Genomic DNA, 17,899 nt, shown 5'->3' on the forward strand with positions numbered 1-17,899 from the left:
AGCCTGCCTCAGAAAATACACACTCATGAAAACACCTCTCACTATAATGAGCAACATTTGTTCAACTGCTTTCAATGGTTTTATTATCATATTTTTGTTCTTGTATTATGTAAAGCACATTAGAATTTAAAATGCCTTAGGAAGAACATACACAATTAACACGCTATAGTAAGTTACCATAACATGTGCCACTAAAACACAAAAGGAAGCACTAATAAGAAGTTTAACAAAAAGACTGCGTGGTAAAGAAACGGCAAAGTTCATAGCTCCCTATGACTCAACTCAAAGAACTGACAAGGATCTTACTCAAGTACCTGAGTAATTATCGAGGTGGCACGTAACTGGAAAGTGTATGGCTAGATGTTTTCATGTAAATTAGAAATAGTAGACATCAGAAGGGAGATGACTAAAAGTGCTTAATTTGCATTAATAAAACGAAAGATCGCATTACTGCAGAAGGAGGAATTCACCCCAGAAGCTCAGCTTCCCAGGGCACAGGCACTGCGACGCGCACCTTCCACACAGCAGTGTGGGGATGCAGAATTTGGTGATGATGTCTTTTGGAAGCTGCTCCTTGCCATCTCTCCCCACTCCTAGCCATTTTAGGTTCTAGTATTAGCAGGGAATTCAACAAGAACAGGCTGCACACATATTCAGTTTACAGAAACACTAAATAGTGTTAAACAGGATGAAAAATGAGTGACATTGCAAACAGATGTTTACACTGATATTTAAATTAGTTAGCTTTTGTAGTTACACAAACTTGCAGTCATACTCAGTTATTTAAATAAACAGAATTTTCCTCATACAGCAACATTCACCATAAAACAGTTTTAAACTCCCCTGTATTTTTAACACACATATTTTAACTCATAATTTTTATTTTCAACACTCCTGGTGTATTCTGCTTCTCCATTTGTTCATGTGACAACAGCCACTACATCCTTCCCTACCTCAGCCTCAAGGGTAGTATCACCGGACAGGTACCCTAACATCTAATTCTTAGCAGCCATGGTCATCCATGGTCCCAGAAAACTCACTATCCAGTAGGGTCCCAAAGACTGCAGAGAAGTTACCTGGGAGAGGGAGGGAGAAATTCTGCAGGCTCACATTTGAACAGACATGCAGAGTAAAGCAGGTGCAGAAACGGTTAAGGACTACCTTCCCCCACATTGTTTAGCTTATGAGCAGACAGCAGCTTGGCTTATTTTTCTTGGCAAAACGAAGGCTGAAAGTGAACAATATTGCTTCTGAAATATGCCAAAATAAATATCAAAGAGGGAAAAGGGATCTCTCAGCAAAAAGACATTGGCAAAAGGCAAGTAAGTATGAACTTGGAAAACAGATTTATTTTGAAAATTACAGAATGCTTCCAACCATCCGAGCTTCATGTCTTTGAAACAACTGTCTAATCAATCTGGGAAAGGGGAATTTCTTTATTTATTTGTAAATGCAGTCAGGTTATTATGAGGGGTGCTTCCACGAGTAAGTGAGCTCTTTTCTACTTCAGCTAACCCAACCATTAGATTTGAAGACACAACTTCAAATTTAAATTATCATCTGTTTACATTTTGTGGGATGTTTATGACATGCCTTTGCTGCTCTCTCCACATTCACAAGTGTCTGCAGTTTGGTTGTCTGCCTAGTTGGTTTGGGGATTTAATTAATAGAAGTTCTTATTTCAAAACTCACAACTTTTAAGAGCTTAAATACTCAGAAGGGCACATGTAAACTGAAATTATCTGAAAAGAATTATATGATGGCATGTCAGCTAATCACCTATGTTTCTTTTACAGAGAATGGATATAAACTGGCACTTTGAAAGGTATTGCTCAGTTTGAAGCAGCTGTGCCAACTGGACAAATCATACCACAAAATAACGTACTTCAACAGTTAAGACGATCTAGGGTGATCAGCTCAGAATATTTAAAGCAGAAGGGAAACACATCCTACTTATCACATGATTGACAACCTATCCTGTTAACATCTGTATTTAATGTAAATTTATTTTAGCAGATTGCATCAGCCATTGATAGTTTTTTTAACAGTCTGGTTTTCAGTTAGGTGCACCTTAAGAACAGGAAAACCCTGCTTGGGTCTCTGATAGAAACAAAGGACAGCATGCATTACTACTCTGTGTGAACATGATTTTACCTAACTACCTATAAATGTGCATACTTGAATGTCTTACATGGCTTCCTACCTCTTCCTAACTCCCACTCTTTTAAAAAAAAAAAAAAACAACCAAACAAAAAAAAACAATCTCAAAAGCTGTAGGAGTATGCCTTAGGTCCTGCACTTCAGTCACAACAACCCCATGCAATGCTACAGGCTTGGGGAAGAGTGGCTGGAAAGCTGCCCAGTGGAAAAGGACCTGGGGGTGTTGGTCAACAGCTGACTGAATATGAGCCAGCAGTGTGCCCAGGTGGCCAAGAAGGCCAATAGCATTCTGGTTTGTATCAGAAGTAGTGTGGCCAGCTGGACTAGGGAAGTGATTGTCCCCCTGTACTCAGCACTGGTGAGGCTGCACCTTGGATACCGAGTTCAGTTTTGGGCCCCTCACTACGAGAAAGACAGCAAGGTGCTGGAGCGGGTCCAAAGAAGGGCAATGAAGCTGGTGAAGGGTCTGGAACGCAAGTCTTATGAGGAGCAGCTGAGGGAACTGGAGTTGTTTAGCCTGGAGAAAAGGAGGCTGAGGGGAGACCTTATTCTCTGTATCACTACCTGAAAGGAGGTTGTAACAAGTTGGGCATTGGTCTCTTCTCCCAAGTAGGAGACAGGATGAGAGGAACTGGCCCCAAGTTGTGCCAGAGGAGGTTTAGATGCTTGGTATGCTGCCTCCTGTAACCTCACTGCTCTCCACCACCTTCCTGAATTTCAGCCAAGGTGCAGCCACAAAGTGGAAGTGGTAGAGATGACCCCTGAATCTAATACGTTTTCTGTTTAATCAATAGACCAAGGTACTTGAACACCTGCATACTGTATTATATAGGCAGGTTTTGGTTTCCTCCCTAAGTCCTATCACCTACAGTCATTAGATATGGCATCTGCACTGTGACATTGTTTTGTGATCTGTTATAGCATCAGAGTACCCTCTTACACTCCACCGTCATACCTCAGAGGCATGGGACAGCCTCACCCGTGACCTACTAACAGTCTGCACCGAGCACATGGTGAAAGGGTTACTGCATGCTGATCTGGCCTTTCCAAAGGCCAAGTGTTCTCCAGGGCTCTGACCTTCAAAGCTGACCTTCTAAGCTCTGCTGGACACCTGCCTTCTTTCCTTAAGGCCTAAAATAATTTAATACACTTCTGTTGCCCAAGATGAGTGTCACATAAGATGACACAGGCATAATACATTGATTTCAAAGATCAGTGTGGCAAAAAGGATGGGTGAGGCATGCTAGGAGAAAGGAAATCTATTTACACTGGCATCAAGAAGGGTAAAAATTCACCTAGGTCCTTGCTGGAAAGCAGAATCACAACAGTACCAGAGAAACATTATTACCAGTACCATAGAAAGGTTGCGGTAGGAAAGGACTTCTGGAGGTCCTCTTGTCCAACCCTCCTTTTGTAGGAAGGTGTTTAGGCAACTTTTGAATATCTCCCAAGATGATGACTACACAACATCCCTAGGAAATGTGTGCCATATTTAGTCACCCTCACAGCAAAAACACGTTTTCTGGTGTTGAGAGGGAACATACTGTGTTTCAGTTTGTGTCCATCACCTTCTGTCCTATCACTGGACACCACTGGAAAGAGTCTGGCTTTGTCACCTTCACACCCTTCCTTTGGGTATTCATACACATGGATGAAATCCCCCTGAGCCTTCTCTTCTCCAGGCCGAACAGTCTAAGCTCTCCTAGCCTTCTGTGATATAAGAGATTATCCAGCCCTTTAACCATCTTCATGGCCCTTCACTGGACACTTTCCAGTATGCCCATGCATCTCTCGCACTGGGGAGCCCAAAACTGGACCCAGCACTCAAGGTGTGGCCTCACCAGTGCTGAGTGGAGGCGACGGATTACCACCCTCGACCTGTTGGCAATACTTTATCTAATGCATCCAAGGATATCATTCATCATCTTCGTGGCAAGGGCACGCTGCTGGCTCATGTTCACGTTGCTCTCTGCCAGGATCACCAGGTGACCCCTAGTAAAGCAGTTCTCAAGTGTGGTTATCAGTGCATTCAGTTCAGTGAAGTCCATAAAGAAGTTTAAGGTACTACTCTTGAGAAAGGTATCTAAGTGCTAAAAACAAATAAGGAACAGTAAGTTTCAGAAAAATTAAGAGCTAACAGGGGTACGATCAGTTTTAAGAGATTAAAGAAATCTAAATCCTAAATCTACCTGGGCGATCAAACTGAGGCTCTCAAACAATCCAAGTGTCATTCTGCAATCACGTGAGAGGGCGAAGGTACTTTCACTTTGCTCCGTGCAGCGGGGGAGCGGCAACAGCACAGAAGGCAATCACGGCACCCGCCTTCCTTTCCAGGCTCTCTGAATCCAGGGCAACAGAGGAGGTACAGACGAGGTCGCAGTGCAAGGCCACAAACTGTCTCTCTCAGTTCACAAGCCCACACACCAAGTGAACAAGCTGCAGGTCAGGCCAGCTTCTGGCATACGGCACAGAGTCACTGCACACCAAGGACCGCGTGTTTGCTGAGACCAGCTCCGAGAACGCAGGAACTGAAGCTGAGTTGCTGGTAAAAATGGAGTGGGGCCAACAGGGTCACACAATTCAGCAAAAGATCTGGTAAACAAAGAAATCACAAATTTTCCTCAAGTCTCAAACTAAGCATCTTACACGTGCTAACAAGAACTTGGAAGAACTAGGAAGAGGTTTTGTTCTACAATTCTAGAAGAGAAATTTGAGAGCTGAGTAGATCTCTAGGTTCAATTCCTTCTACTGTGAAGTCAGGAGAGCTTGACAAAACCAGTAATAATATACAAGTTATAGATGATGAACTGCATGGTTATGTAAACTCTGAATTGCAATGTTTGAATGCTCAAAAGTCTCCTCCAGGTATAACCACACCAGAGTCAACAACTATATATATATATATTTGGGCAGTCTTGGCTCACTGGGGAAGTTCCGCTGGACTGGAGGCTGGCGGATGTTACCCCCATTTACAAAAAAGGGCGGAAGGAGGATCCGGGGAACTACAGGCCTGTCAGTCTGACCTCGGTGACGGGCAAAGTCATGGAACAGGTTATCTTGAGTGCTATTAATGAGCACATACAGGTTAACCGGGTGATCAGGCCCAGTCAACATGGGTTTATGAAAGGCAGGTCTTGCCAATCAAACCTGATCACCTTCTATGACAGGGTGACCCGCCTAGTTGACGAGGGAAGGGCTGTGGATGTAGTTTTCCTGGACCTCAGTAAAGCCTTTGATACAGTTTCTCATAGTGTTCTGGTGGAGAAACTGATAACTGCTGGCCTGGATAGGTACACCCTCCTTTGGGTTAAAAACTGGCTGGATGGCCGGGCCCAAAGAGTGGTGGTAAATGGGGCTAAATCCGGCTGGAGGCCGGTCACCAGTGGGGTTCCCCAGGGCTCAGTGCTGGGTCCAGTTCTGTTTAACATCTTTATCAACGACCTGGATGAGGGGATTGAATGTACCCTCAGTAAATTTGCGGACGACACCAAGCTGGGAGGCTGTGTCGATCTGCTCGAGGGTAGGGAGGCTCTCCAGAGGGATTTGAACAGACTGGAACGTTGGGCTGAGGCCAATGGCATGAGCTTTAATAAGGCCAAGTGCAGAGTCCTTCACTTGGGGTATAAAAACCCCAAGCATCGCTATAGGCTCGGGGAGGAGTGGCTGGAGAGCTGCCTGGTGGAAAAGGACCTGGGGGTGTTGGTTGACTACCGGCTTGATATGAGCCAGCAGTGTGCCCAGGTGGCCAAAAAGGCCAATGGGATACTGGCGTGTATCAAGAATAGTGTGACCAGCAGGAGCAGGGAAGTGATCCTGCCCCTGTACTCGGCACTGGTGAGGCCGCACCTGGAATATTGTGTCCAGTTTTGGGCCCCTCGCTTTAAGAGAGATATTGAGCTCCTGGAGCGAGTCCAAAGAAGGGCAACTAAACTGGTCAAGGGGCTGGAAAATAAAACTTATGAGGAGCGGCTGAGGGAGTTGGGGCTGTTTAGCCTGGAGAAGAGGAGGCTGAGGGGAGACCTGATTACAGCCTATAAATACTTGAGAAAAGATGGTGGGGAGGTAGGGGAAGGGCTCTTTACATTAGTGATGGGTGATAGAACAAGAGGAAATGGGCATAAGCTTAGTCAGGGGAGATTCAGGTTGGATGTTAGGAAGTATTTCTTCTCTGAAAGGGTTGTCAGCCACTGGAATAAGCTGCCCAGGGAGGTGGTTGAGTCCCCATCCCTGGATGTGTTTAAGAATAGGGTGGATGAGCTACTTGAGGATATGGTTTAATGGGGATTAGGGACGGTTGGACTCGATGATCTCTAAGGTCTTTTCCAACCTAGAAATCTATGAAATCTATGAAATCTATATCACGTATGTCCCCCAAGAATACTGTGATCACTTAACACCACCAAATACACCCTTCTTATGAAATGCTTCCTTCCACCCTGAGTTTCATCACCTGCCTTCTCATTTCCTTAATAAACAGTCCATGTGCAAAGAAAGGTGTTTCCTGTTTCTGTATTGCTGTTTTCAGAAGGGAAAAAAAAAACTCACCACCAAAAAAAAAGCAAAGCAGGAAAGCTGAAACACTTAAGAACAAGACTTGAAAACAAAAAACTTGGAAAGTAGAAGCATGGTCCAGATACCTCAGCTATCTTTTGAGAGTGATAGATGGCAATGAGTGCCAAGAAAGGATATCAAATTTCTGAAAACTCACTGGAACTTTAATAGTTACTATCTTAAGCAGGTGTCCCACAGGCAAACTTGTCCTGAGAAAAACGAAGGAGTACAGAAGAGGTGGTAAGAGCCATTTTCAGGTACTAAAATCCAACATCCTCTCAAAAAGCTCAAGTTCCAAGTGTTCTGAAGCACTTTGACCATTTAAATGAACTTCAAAGCTCCCTAACCTGTCCCAGTCTTCATGATGCATATTCTGCAAGACTGCTCCCAAGATTCAAACGAGTTGTTGGTCTTAATGGTAAAAATGGCTATGTCTTCACCTAAGAGGCTTCTAGTTACCTGGAGCATTATCCACTTTGTCTCCACAAGCCAGTTTTACCTACAGCTCAGTCTAACTTTTGAGCATAAGAATAAGAGTGGCGATAAATCATTAGGATTTTTTTTTCATTTAAGCTTGAATCAGAGAGAATCCATGAAGCTTCATAAAATATTCAGAATATTTTTTTGGGGCTTTGTTGTGATAAAGTAGGGAAAGAAGATTTAATCAAACCTTACATTGCCAAATCTAACATTTTATTTTTACATTTCAAGATGCTGCAGCATCAGCCAGCAAAATAACCAAGTGGATGTCACACTGACCTTATAGAACTTTATACAAGGTTAAATTGGTCAATGACAGCCTTTGTTTGAAGAAAAAAAAGATGTACTCAAACTAAGTGGTTAGATATATTGCAAACTTTTCCTTTCAGAACTCCACTCTGTGACTTAAGGGCACATTCACTATTTGGGCCTTGCATTTTGACTGTCCAAAGCTAAAAAAGGTTTAAGAAAGCAACATGATAAATTTAACAATTTAAAGTCAGGGAATCCTGCCTTTCTTCTCACACATACAGCTTTCTTCCACAACTGAAAAGGTACTATTAATAGCCTCATACACGCACACATCCTCCCATATATCTAGTCAACTCATGTTCATCTAGCGGTTTGCATTAGAAGCCAAGATGCTCCTATTAATATAGCAGAGTGAAAAACCCCAGTTCTGCACTGTGATGAGAGGCCAGCTGGTACTCCCTGTGGTTTCTTATCTCTCATTTTGGCAACGCTATGAATTTGCAGTGTGACAGGCTCTTCTAGACACAGCTGAAAGGTGTTAAGACATCACTAATCCTCCACACCTGGTCCTTGCCTCCTCTTTCCCCACTGCAGCTGCTGCCTTTCAGACCTGCCCTCAAGCCTGTCTGTGCAGGTGTCCCCCAACCCTGTTCTGTCAGGGGGACTCCCACTGTTGCAAATTATTTTAAACAGACACTCCCAAAATGCAGATAATTTAAACTGAGCTAGGCCATGGGACTTGGCATCTGCCTTTCTGCTTGCAGGTCTGGCATGGCAGTGGCAAAGAACAGCTGAGGGCCACCTCCCAACCCACCTCTGTTCCAACATAACAGTCTGTGTAAGCGCGGACTATGTCTACAGCTGCAGACGCACCCAACACCTACTGGAAACTACTGCAGGAAATGAAGGGAGTCAAGCCAAGGCAAAAGGAAAAGCAATGTTGTTGTTGTTAAAAGTTTTTTTTCCGGAAATGTAAAAGTAAGGTAAATCAGCAGAGATGTTTCCACAGACAAGATGGACAGGTGGCAGAACAAGTCCTTCCGTTTCTGATGCCAAAGTGGAATCAGTTGCCGTCCTGAGACACGAGATAGATCTGGACTTCCTCTGTGTGGAACTTTCCAAAACAAAATCCAACCTTGCTTTTCCTTAAAGGAACATTTTTTGTCTTTTCCCCTTGACAGACACTATGGTCAAATACAGAGTCAAAGCATTAAAACGGAAAACAAACGAAAAAAAGGACACTTACTATTTCAAGCATATGAGAAAACACTTTAAGTATATAAGAACTAATTCATCATGCTGAAAAAGCCTCAATAAGGGCATGCTGAAAGCCTACTTTAATACTTCAAAACAATGCAGAATACTACCTTCGGTGACAAAATCCTCTAAACATCTTGGTCGTAACATGACCATAGATACAGAAATATTTTCAGTCTCACATGCAGGTCAAGAACACAATCAACTTTATAAGGAAAAAAGTTTCAGCTATTCTGAGATTGTATATAAACAATGGCAAGTAATCAGACTATTGCAGATCAGTGAATTACCAACTGCCAGATTAACTATATGTGACTAGATGAGTGCTCTTTACTTATTGCAAATACAGTAAAAAGTTAACTTCAACTACTGTAAAGTTTCTGTATTTCAGAAGCTGCAGTGACTCTGCTTGGACAGATAAGCACCATCATGCAGACACATCATTATAACATCAAAAGCTATTGCATCTGATTTCCTACGTCGGTTCTCTCTGAGCTGATTTAAGCAAACACAAGCAAGATTCCAGCTTGTCACGATTTCAGAATATGTACCTGGTCAGACAGTCATTGTAGAACATTTTGCTTTCTAAGAGTTTACAAACAGTCTCCAGTTTTAATATCAATGCCATGAAAGCAACTAGCTCAGGCATCAGAGCATGTATTACTTATGTTACAATACCTTTTATGTTTAAAATGTCTCTGTTGCTGGAGGATGGACAAGAACATTTTTCAAGACTGTGTCCAAAAGACTACACAATCCTCTGCTTAAGGAGAGCCACTCCCTTTTCTCACTTATGGTCTCTACCTCTTTTTTTGCAGGAGTTAGACACCTAGAGTAACAGGATGATTTACAGGCTGAGAGAGTTGGGGCTGTTCAGCCTGGAGAAGGCTCCAGGGTGATCTTATTGCAGCCTTCCAGTACTTAGGGGGCCTGCAGGAAAGCTGGAGAGGGACTTTTTACAAGGGCATGTAGTGATAGGACAAGGGGCAATGGATTTAAACCGAAAGAGGGCAGATTTAGATTAGATATAAGGAAGAAATTTTTCACTCAGAGGGTGGTGAGGCAGTGGAACAGGTTGCCCAGAGAAGTTGTAGATGCCCCATCCCCGGAAGTGTTCAAGGCCAGGTTGGATGAGGCTTTGGGCAACCTGGTGTAGTGGAAGGTTTCCCTGCCCATGGCAGGGAGGTTGGAACAAGATGATCTTTGAGGTCCCTTCCAACTCTAACCATTCTATGATTCTATGACTGTCGCCTATGGCATCCAATTATTATTACCCAGCTGGCTTGAATTGATTGAAACTGAATGTAATTAACTAAGGTATAGACCCTGCCTACAAAAGGTGGGCCATTTCCTCCTGGCTGCCGAAGATGCAATGGCATCCTTGGAGCCGCAGCCCAGGCTGGTGAGCAACATCTGGTGACCCTGACATGACACGTCTGAGAGACCCTGAGGACTGCGACTCCCTCGCCGGAGCCAGAGCCAGGGTCCTTCAGTAAAGAAGGTAAAGCCGCAAGCCCCAATGTGGTATTCGTGGGAGGGAAGCGTGCTGGAGTTGGAATGAATGGACTGAGTCTCTGCTCACTGCAAAGCCTTCTTGAAAAAACCTTTGAAAACAAAAAACTGTAAAACAAAAAGGGGGAATTATGGCATCCAATCATTATTACCCAGCTGGCATGAATTGAAACTGAATGTAATTAACTAATTAACTAAGGTTGAGACCCTGCCTACAAGAGGCGGGCCATTTCCTCCTGGCTGTGGAAGATGCAATGGCATCCTTGGAGCTGCAGCCCAGGCTGGTGAGCAACAACTGGTGACCCCGCCCTGACGTGATACATCTGAGAGACCCTGAGGTCCCCGACTCCCTCGCCAGAGCCCAAGCCAGAGCCAAAAGAGCCGGAGCGAGAGTCCTTCGGTGAAGAAGGTAAAGCCGCAAGCCCCGACCTGATATTCACAGGAGGGAAGCGTGCTGGAGTTGGAATGAATGGACTGGGTCTCTGCTCACCATAAAGCCTTCTTGAAAAAAACTCTGAAAACAAAAAACTGTAAAACAAAAAGGGGGAATTATGGCATCCAATTATTATTACCCAGCTGGCATGAACTAATTAACTAAGGTATAGACCCTGCCTACAAAAGGCAGGCCATTTCCTTCTGGCTGCGGAAGATGCAACGGCATCCTTGGAGCTGCAGCCCAGGCTGGTGAGCAACAGTCGCCCACAAAAGTGATTAAAACTTTCTCAGTACATTCTTGGACAATTGACACAGATCCAAAGCAACTAACGCAAATTCAAATTGATATCACACTCACGGATATATGTACCCTCTGAATCACCCAGCTGTAAAGGTCAAAGCTCAGAATATGCAGGACAGACCATACTCAACAACCCCCAAAAAACCCAAAACCCACACACCTTCACAAGAGCAGAAATGTGTAAGGAGGCGACTACAAGTGACCTACAGTATAAGATTTTTGGTATCACTTGAGGTTCCACCACTGCCTTCTCAGAAATTACAATAACTAATCAAAGCATATTTTTAAGAGATCTTTACTTTCTTACTCTATCTCTTAACCACTGTCAGTGTTTGACTGTAAGCTCCCTTGAGCACAAACTATCCTTTTGTTCCGTATCTGTCCACTACCAAGTTCAACTAGATCCAAATGTGAGTAGGGTTCTCAAGTTCAAAGCAATATAAACGGTTACTGTTGAATAAATGGAGAGTTGAGGGGGTAGAGAATCATTTAAGATTTTTGCTGTAGACACAGATCTACAGCAAAAAGAAAATCAAATTCATAAAACGAGTAACAAACCTCCAAAATTGAGTCAGTGCAAAGAACCAATTTTCCAAGTGGCAATTCTACTAGGTTTTTGATCTTTTCTTTGTACTGTGCATTTTGCTGCTTCTCAGAACTGAAAAGGATGGCTAACTCATTTTAAAGAGGTGAAATACACCTTAAGAGCTCTTTTAAATTTTCATACCTGCTGAAAGGACACCTTAAGTTTCATAAGGGGGGGAGTGGGGCAGTTGGTTCCGTGCACTGAAAAAAAAAAAAAAAAATCTCAAAGTATGAATTGGGCAACTCACTATGACCTGCCCAAGAAGAATATAATGATTCAAATTCTGAGTGTGATGCCATTTAACTGCATTCATTTAGAAATAACACCAGACTACAGGCTTCCAAAGGTCTAACAGTGGTAATAGTTTTTCCATTAGCAAGCACTGTTGAGGAGCAGCACTAACGTGAAGTGAATAAAACAGACCATGTTTCCTCCTCCAGAGCTCCCCAGAAAGTACAGAATCACTTTTTGATACCCCAATGGCTTAGTTTCAGAAAACTGAGATGGGTTTTCTGAAAACTCTGGGTCCTGCTAATGAGAACCATGAACACACTTCATAGGGGCTCACCTAAGAGAGTAATTACAATCCTAATTTCTGCTCTAATCTGAGACACATAAAATAGAAAGATCAATGCAAGTTCTAAGACTAAAAGCTTGAAAGAAGACTTAACAGATGAACAAGTCTGTCGAGCTGTGCTCAGCTGCAACACAGTTATAACTTACTTGAGGTTTTTATGAAATGGACTTTCTGCAGGATTAAACACTGGATATTTCAAACAGGAACCTAATGTTTATTCTCATGTACAATTTAGTTTTCTTGTCTCGGCAGCAATGTCTCTTCTTGATATTAAAATAGAGTTGATGACATAAGAAATGGCCTTCATTTGGATTTCTTTTGGCTACTGCTAGAAGGCAGTTTCCACAATTTCAAGATACAGGATATCTGCATGAGAATTCAAGAACAAGAGGTCAGAGGAGCCTACTTCAATAGGAAAAACCCTAGAAATTCTAACTTAAAGTAGCAGCAAGTTCAAACAGGCAGTGACAGTATCTGGCTTACACATCATGGTTTATTAAAAAGATTTAGAAAGTCTAATTTAGATTTCCATTGTTTATGCCAAGTTTTGTTTTTTTCACTCTACTGCTTGCCTAATTTAAAATGAGCTGATGACCTTAACTTCTGGTTTTTTAGGTGTCAGTGCTATTCTACATGTTTGCAATTCAGGATTTTTCATAGGTTTTTTGAAGGGATTGTTTTTTTGTTTGTGTGTTTTTGTTTCTTTTTGGTTTGAGAGGTTTTTTGGGGAAGGGGAATTTTTTTTAATGAGTGTTTTTTTCATTGTTGTTGTTTTGTGGGGTTTTTTTTAAGTCACAAACAAGTATTTCAAATAGCCTTTGCACAGGCTTAACAAGAATCAGTGCTTTTAGCACCAAACATCCAAGCTTGTCTTCTGAAGCTACTGGGTAACTGCTGATCAACTTTAATTTGGAACTGCTGCAAGAATCTCACATAGCTTTTAGTTTAATAGGATGAATACTAGCATTTAAACAATATAACCTGATCCACAGGAACTGTAAAATATTGCAGACTTGGTAAGTGACCTAACACTAGCAACTCTTGTTTCCCCACCCATTTCTATTCAACGAATTACATGCTCCCCCATGACATTTCTTCGGGCCATGAGAAGCCCCTAACCTGCCACAACAAGCAGCTACAGAAGAGATACAAGTGTCACCAAGTGACAACTTACCTGCAATTCACAGTCCTCAGAAATAAGCTCAATACCACTGCCTAATGCAATTCAGGCAACTGCTCACACTATTTGCAACAATAAGCAAGCAAAAATAATTTTTGTCAAAGCTGAAAATAGAAGCCAAACCTTTCACAGCTCAAAGCCAGCCCTCAAGCACAGGGTTTAAATATATTTGTTCCCAAAGTCACCCTGTTTCTGAAGAGCACAACGCTTTTTTTCTCCCGGTACTAGGAGAAAACACCAAGATTCTCCGTGACAAGAACCACATGTTATCAGGGTACACTTAACGTTCTGCTTCAGGGACTAATATGGAAGATACCAAATTTATTCAAGCAGAAAAGAAAGTATATGTCAGGGTTAGGACAATACGGTTCTGTTCCTTGACAACCAGGGAGTGGTTGTAAGGTCACTTCATACAGCACAGTCAGAAAAACAAAGTCTTGATACTTCCCTTGGAAGTGCCTTGAAATGCTTCAGAGATGAAAACTAAAAGGGGAGAAAACCTAGAGTCCTGCACAAAGAATTATTCCATTCAGGGCCAAACAAATATTAAACGGGCAAGGCACCTCCTCCTGCCCTTCCACCCAATCTGTATAAGTACTGGGAATTCTCTTTCCCATAATATGGGTTAACAGGGCCATCAGATAGCTTGAGCATGTGATTTAAGGCGAATGCTGTCCTCTCAGTTGTGCAATCCCACAGGACTGCGTGACATGAAGTTTTGAATCCTGCTTCCCCACCATCCTCTATCCATCCCCTCAATACTCAGCTAGTTAAGGGAAGTCAGAATGACATACTGTAGGTTGTGAGAGACACTGCACAGTTTGGAACCCCAGGGACATAAAGAAGACAGACACAAACGCCTGGAAGGAAGGATGCAATGCTTGTGAGCTCCAGCAAATTCAGTTGGTGTTTTTACAATAAATAAGGGAAAGAATACTTCCCAGACAGAATGTATTTATTTTTTTAAAGGATAAAAACTACATCCTTCTCTTCACAGCATTGCCTCATTCCAATAGTCACCAAAACTGACAAGAGTTATCAGTTTAATAGCATTTTATAGTTTACTGTCATACTGAAAATCACACACAATATCAAGATAACACTAGCTTAACTACCAAGATTACGCTAGCTTAACTACCAAGATTATGTTAGCATAAAGCAATTCAATACCCTCTATCTCTGCCGCAGCAGTTAACTGCACCTCTAAGTATCATGTTATGCATTTTATTCCCTTGAAGGCAGCTTATGCATGTATTTGGAAGTCTAGCATTTAGGAAAAGAATGAAACGCTAATTTCCATGCTTCACCATGTAAATGGAGCTAGGCAGCAACAGCTCGGGTCTCAGAGCTATAACGGAACAGAAATATACATCCCACCTTACTCATAGCCAAGAGTCCGCTTCCTGGGGCACATCCCATCTCTGACGCTCATTTTCACATACCGCACTGAGATGCCAGACGGAGGAAAACTGAATGTACCCATTTAGATTTCCTGCAGGAGTAGCTGCAAGAATAACTGGCACTACATGTTTCCAACCGTGTGGTAAGCTAAAAGAGATGTTTGGTCTTGCGTTTCCAATCCATTATTAACTGAGTACCCAGACTGAATATCCAAAACCAGTGGTCACAGATAAAAACCAGTGAATTTCAGCAGGTACACTGTACTTACAACTAGAGGCTTTAATTTTTAAAAAGTCTGATTTCTCCAAGAAGTCTCATAATGAACACGTAGGAGAATAAAAGTTGTTGGTTCGTGTTTCTTTTCCAAAGCTGTCAAGCAAAAGCACATGTAATACTGATATCAATGAAAGCAACAAGTGTGCAGAGCCCCTTAATCTCAAAAACACCTAGGCTTGCACAATCTTTCCCATAAGAAAGGATTTCATTCCTTCATTTTGAAGCCCTCAGCAGAATTCAGAGAAGGATGAGCTGTCCTGTCCTCCTAATGGTCACAACTTGAGAAAAAATACTGTAAGCCAGTAGTTCTTAATGCAATGGCACATTTTACACTCTCGTGATAGCTTTTAGAAAGCCTGTGACATTCATAGCTTAAAGCTTTTTCATATCCAGATTGTCTGCAACACACATGGAATATGAAATTAAGACGTGGAAATTCCAAGAGTGCTATTAACTTCTTAAAATCCAGGTTTTAAGTGAATAGCCACTTGGATATTTCAACGACATTTATAAGCACCAAACTGTAAAATAGCTGAGAAGCTTATCCATCAAAACCACCTAATCAAGATAAGTACACAAGCATTCCAGTTACATCATGAAGTAATAGGTCAGTTTCCCCCGCCCCGAAGAGCACTGTGCCAACACTTCACACGCAATGAGAATAGACTGTTGATAAGTATAATTAACCTTCATAACCCTGTCTTTAGCCTTGAACATTAAAGCTGAATTCAGCTTGAAAACCAATTAAAATGCTAAGCAGTCTATCCACTTTGGGATTGGAGAATGGCATACTGCATTCGATTTAAAAAAAAAAGCAAAGCACAATTGTCTCCTTAGACACCTTCAAGGATCTGTTAATTGTTTTAGTAAAAATCATATTTCATAAATAAATCACATTTTAACAGTAACTGAAGAATTCTTCAATTTTCCATTAAGACCCTGAAACATTTAAGGTTGATGAAGGGAACTCTTCAATCCTAGCAAAACCAAAGGTTTACTAGAAAAAAACAGGCATAGAAACAACGGCTAAAGATAAGCTAGGTGGGCTGCGAGGTTTGATTTTGCCTTTTCACTCTTATCTATTACAACAGATATTAGTCGTATCAATATGGGCCAGAACTCATTCCCAGCTTGCAGAGCACAGTTCACAGAAATCAACTTCATCCTCCCCCACTAAGGTAACTTTATTCATTCTGCCTTTTGAATCAACTATTGACAAGGAAAGCTACTTAAAATGTATGTTGCCAAAAGTGCTTTTTCCATGATTGCCATTTTTAAATTAGCAGAACGACTAGACAGGCAGGTGGACTTGGAATTCTCACTTATCTCTCTAACTGCTTCTTTCCTAGATGTGAGAAGCATGGAAAATCCTGGGCTACAATACTTAATTGCAAAGTAAGGCTTCAGACAGACCTCACAGCCAACTAAACGCCTACATATTGAAAGCTTCATGAAAAAATGTAAAAGCACATTTAAGAGCGGTAGAGTGTCCTTGGAGATTGCCTCTGTAAATCCAACTGGCTTTAAAATAAAAAGAAACACCACAAAACTACAAGGAATTGCCCATTTTCAAGAATATCTCTGAGTGCGAGGTAGCATTTCAGTTTAGACACACAAAGTGGTCTAAACTAATCAAAAGCGGTTCTGAACCTTTAAAACATTTTGTTGAATATTAAATTTTTTTCCTTGTAGAAACAAAAATATATTTATCAACTTTACAATGGGTATAATTCCTCTTACAAAAGAAAAAATCATGTTGACCTGCTGTGAAATTCAGATGCATGTGGATCTCTAGATGATGATCTGGTTTCTTTTTAACCCCCTGGTTTTGTTGCAGCTGGGGCAATAATTATGTTGTTCTATTACCACACTCCTGAATAATGAAGGGAATAGAAGATTATAGTCACACCCCTAAATAATGAAAGGAACAAGATTATAGCAGAGCAATGTCCAGCCACTTAGAAGAGCCTTTCAGAGTATCCAGACTCTGAACAAGAGCTATTTTGCATGACAAATACTGTCACAGGTGCAGACCAAAACCACCCTGTAGGTTTGCTTAATATCATTCCTGGTTTCCACACTTTCCCATTTGAGCTCGAAATTCACATAATACGAAAAGATTTTAAGCCAGCTATGAAACTTTGCTCTTTTAATAACATAGCAATTTTCTCATGCTATACTGTATAGGAGGCTGTGGCATCATGACAACAGAAGAAAAATCTGGATCTCTCTATAGTTTATTGTTGCATCTATTCCTTCACATTAATCATCATTATTAGTGTTTAATGTCAGAGCAAACAAATTCATGGGGTTTTTTTCCAGCTAAAACACTAGGTAGAAACACAACTTTTCTTTTTCAACAGAAAGAAAATTAAGTAAAGTCATTTCTGATTCTGTAGTGAATCTGAGCTGGTTATCACCATTTTACAGTTACTACTCAGTTTTAACACCAGAATTCTGTTTCCATTGTCCTATGTGTTATATCTTAGTATAACTTCATTCACTACTGGAGTTCAGAGCAGCATTAATTTTTTTTCCCATTTTTAAAATTTATTTTTAAATATACACAATATGACTGCTTAACAAGCATCTGTACAGGTATTTACACAGGCCTGAATTAGCTATTCTATTTGAAAAAAGCCTCTTTATGAGGTGGCTAAAAGTCAGAATCATTTTCACGTCAAGCTAAGACATAGTTCAAGCGTTTAACTCCTGTAAGAGGCTATCTTGATTGCTGCCAAGTCACCCTTGACAGCCAGGGCACACAGCTGTGCTGCAGATGGCAGTATTTCACACAGCTCAGCTCTCTACCTTAGCCTGGGGCGAAGCAGTGCAACGTACAGAATATACTGTAAGGCTGCTGCAAGTCTTCAGTTGAAGAATTTGCAAAACATACTGTACATAGTAAGAAAGCATGCAAGATGTGTTAAT

This window comes from Tauraco erythrolophus, chromosome 4, assembly GCF_009769465.1.
Source record: "Tauraco erythrolophus isolate bTauEry1 chromosome 4, bTauEry1.pri, whole genome shotgun sequence".
NCBI lineage: Eukaryota > Metazoa > Chordata > Aves > Musophagiformes > Musophagidae > Tauraco > Tauraco erythrolophus.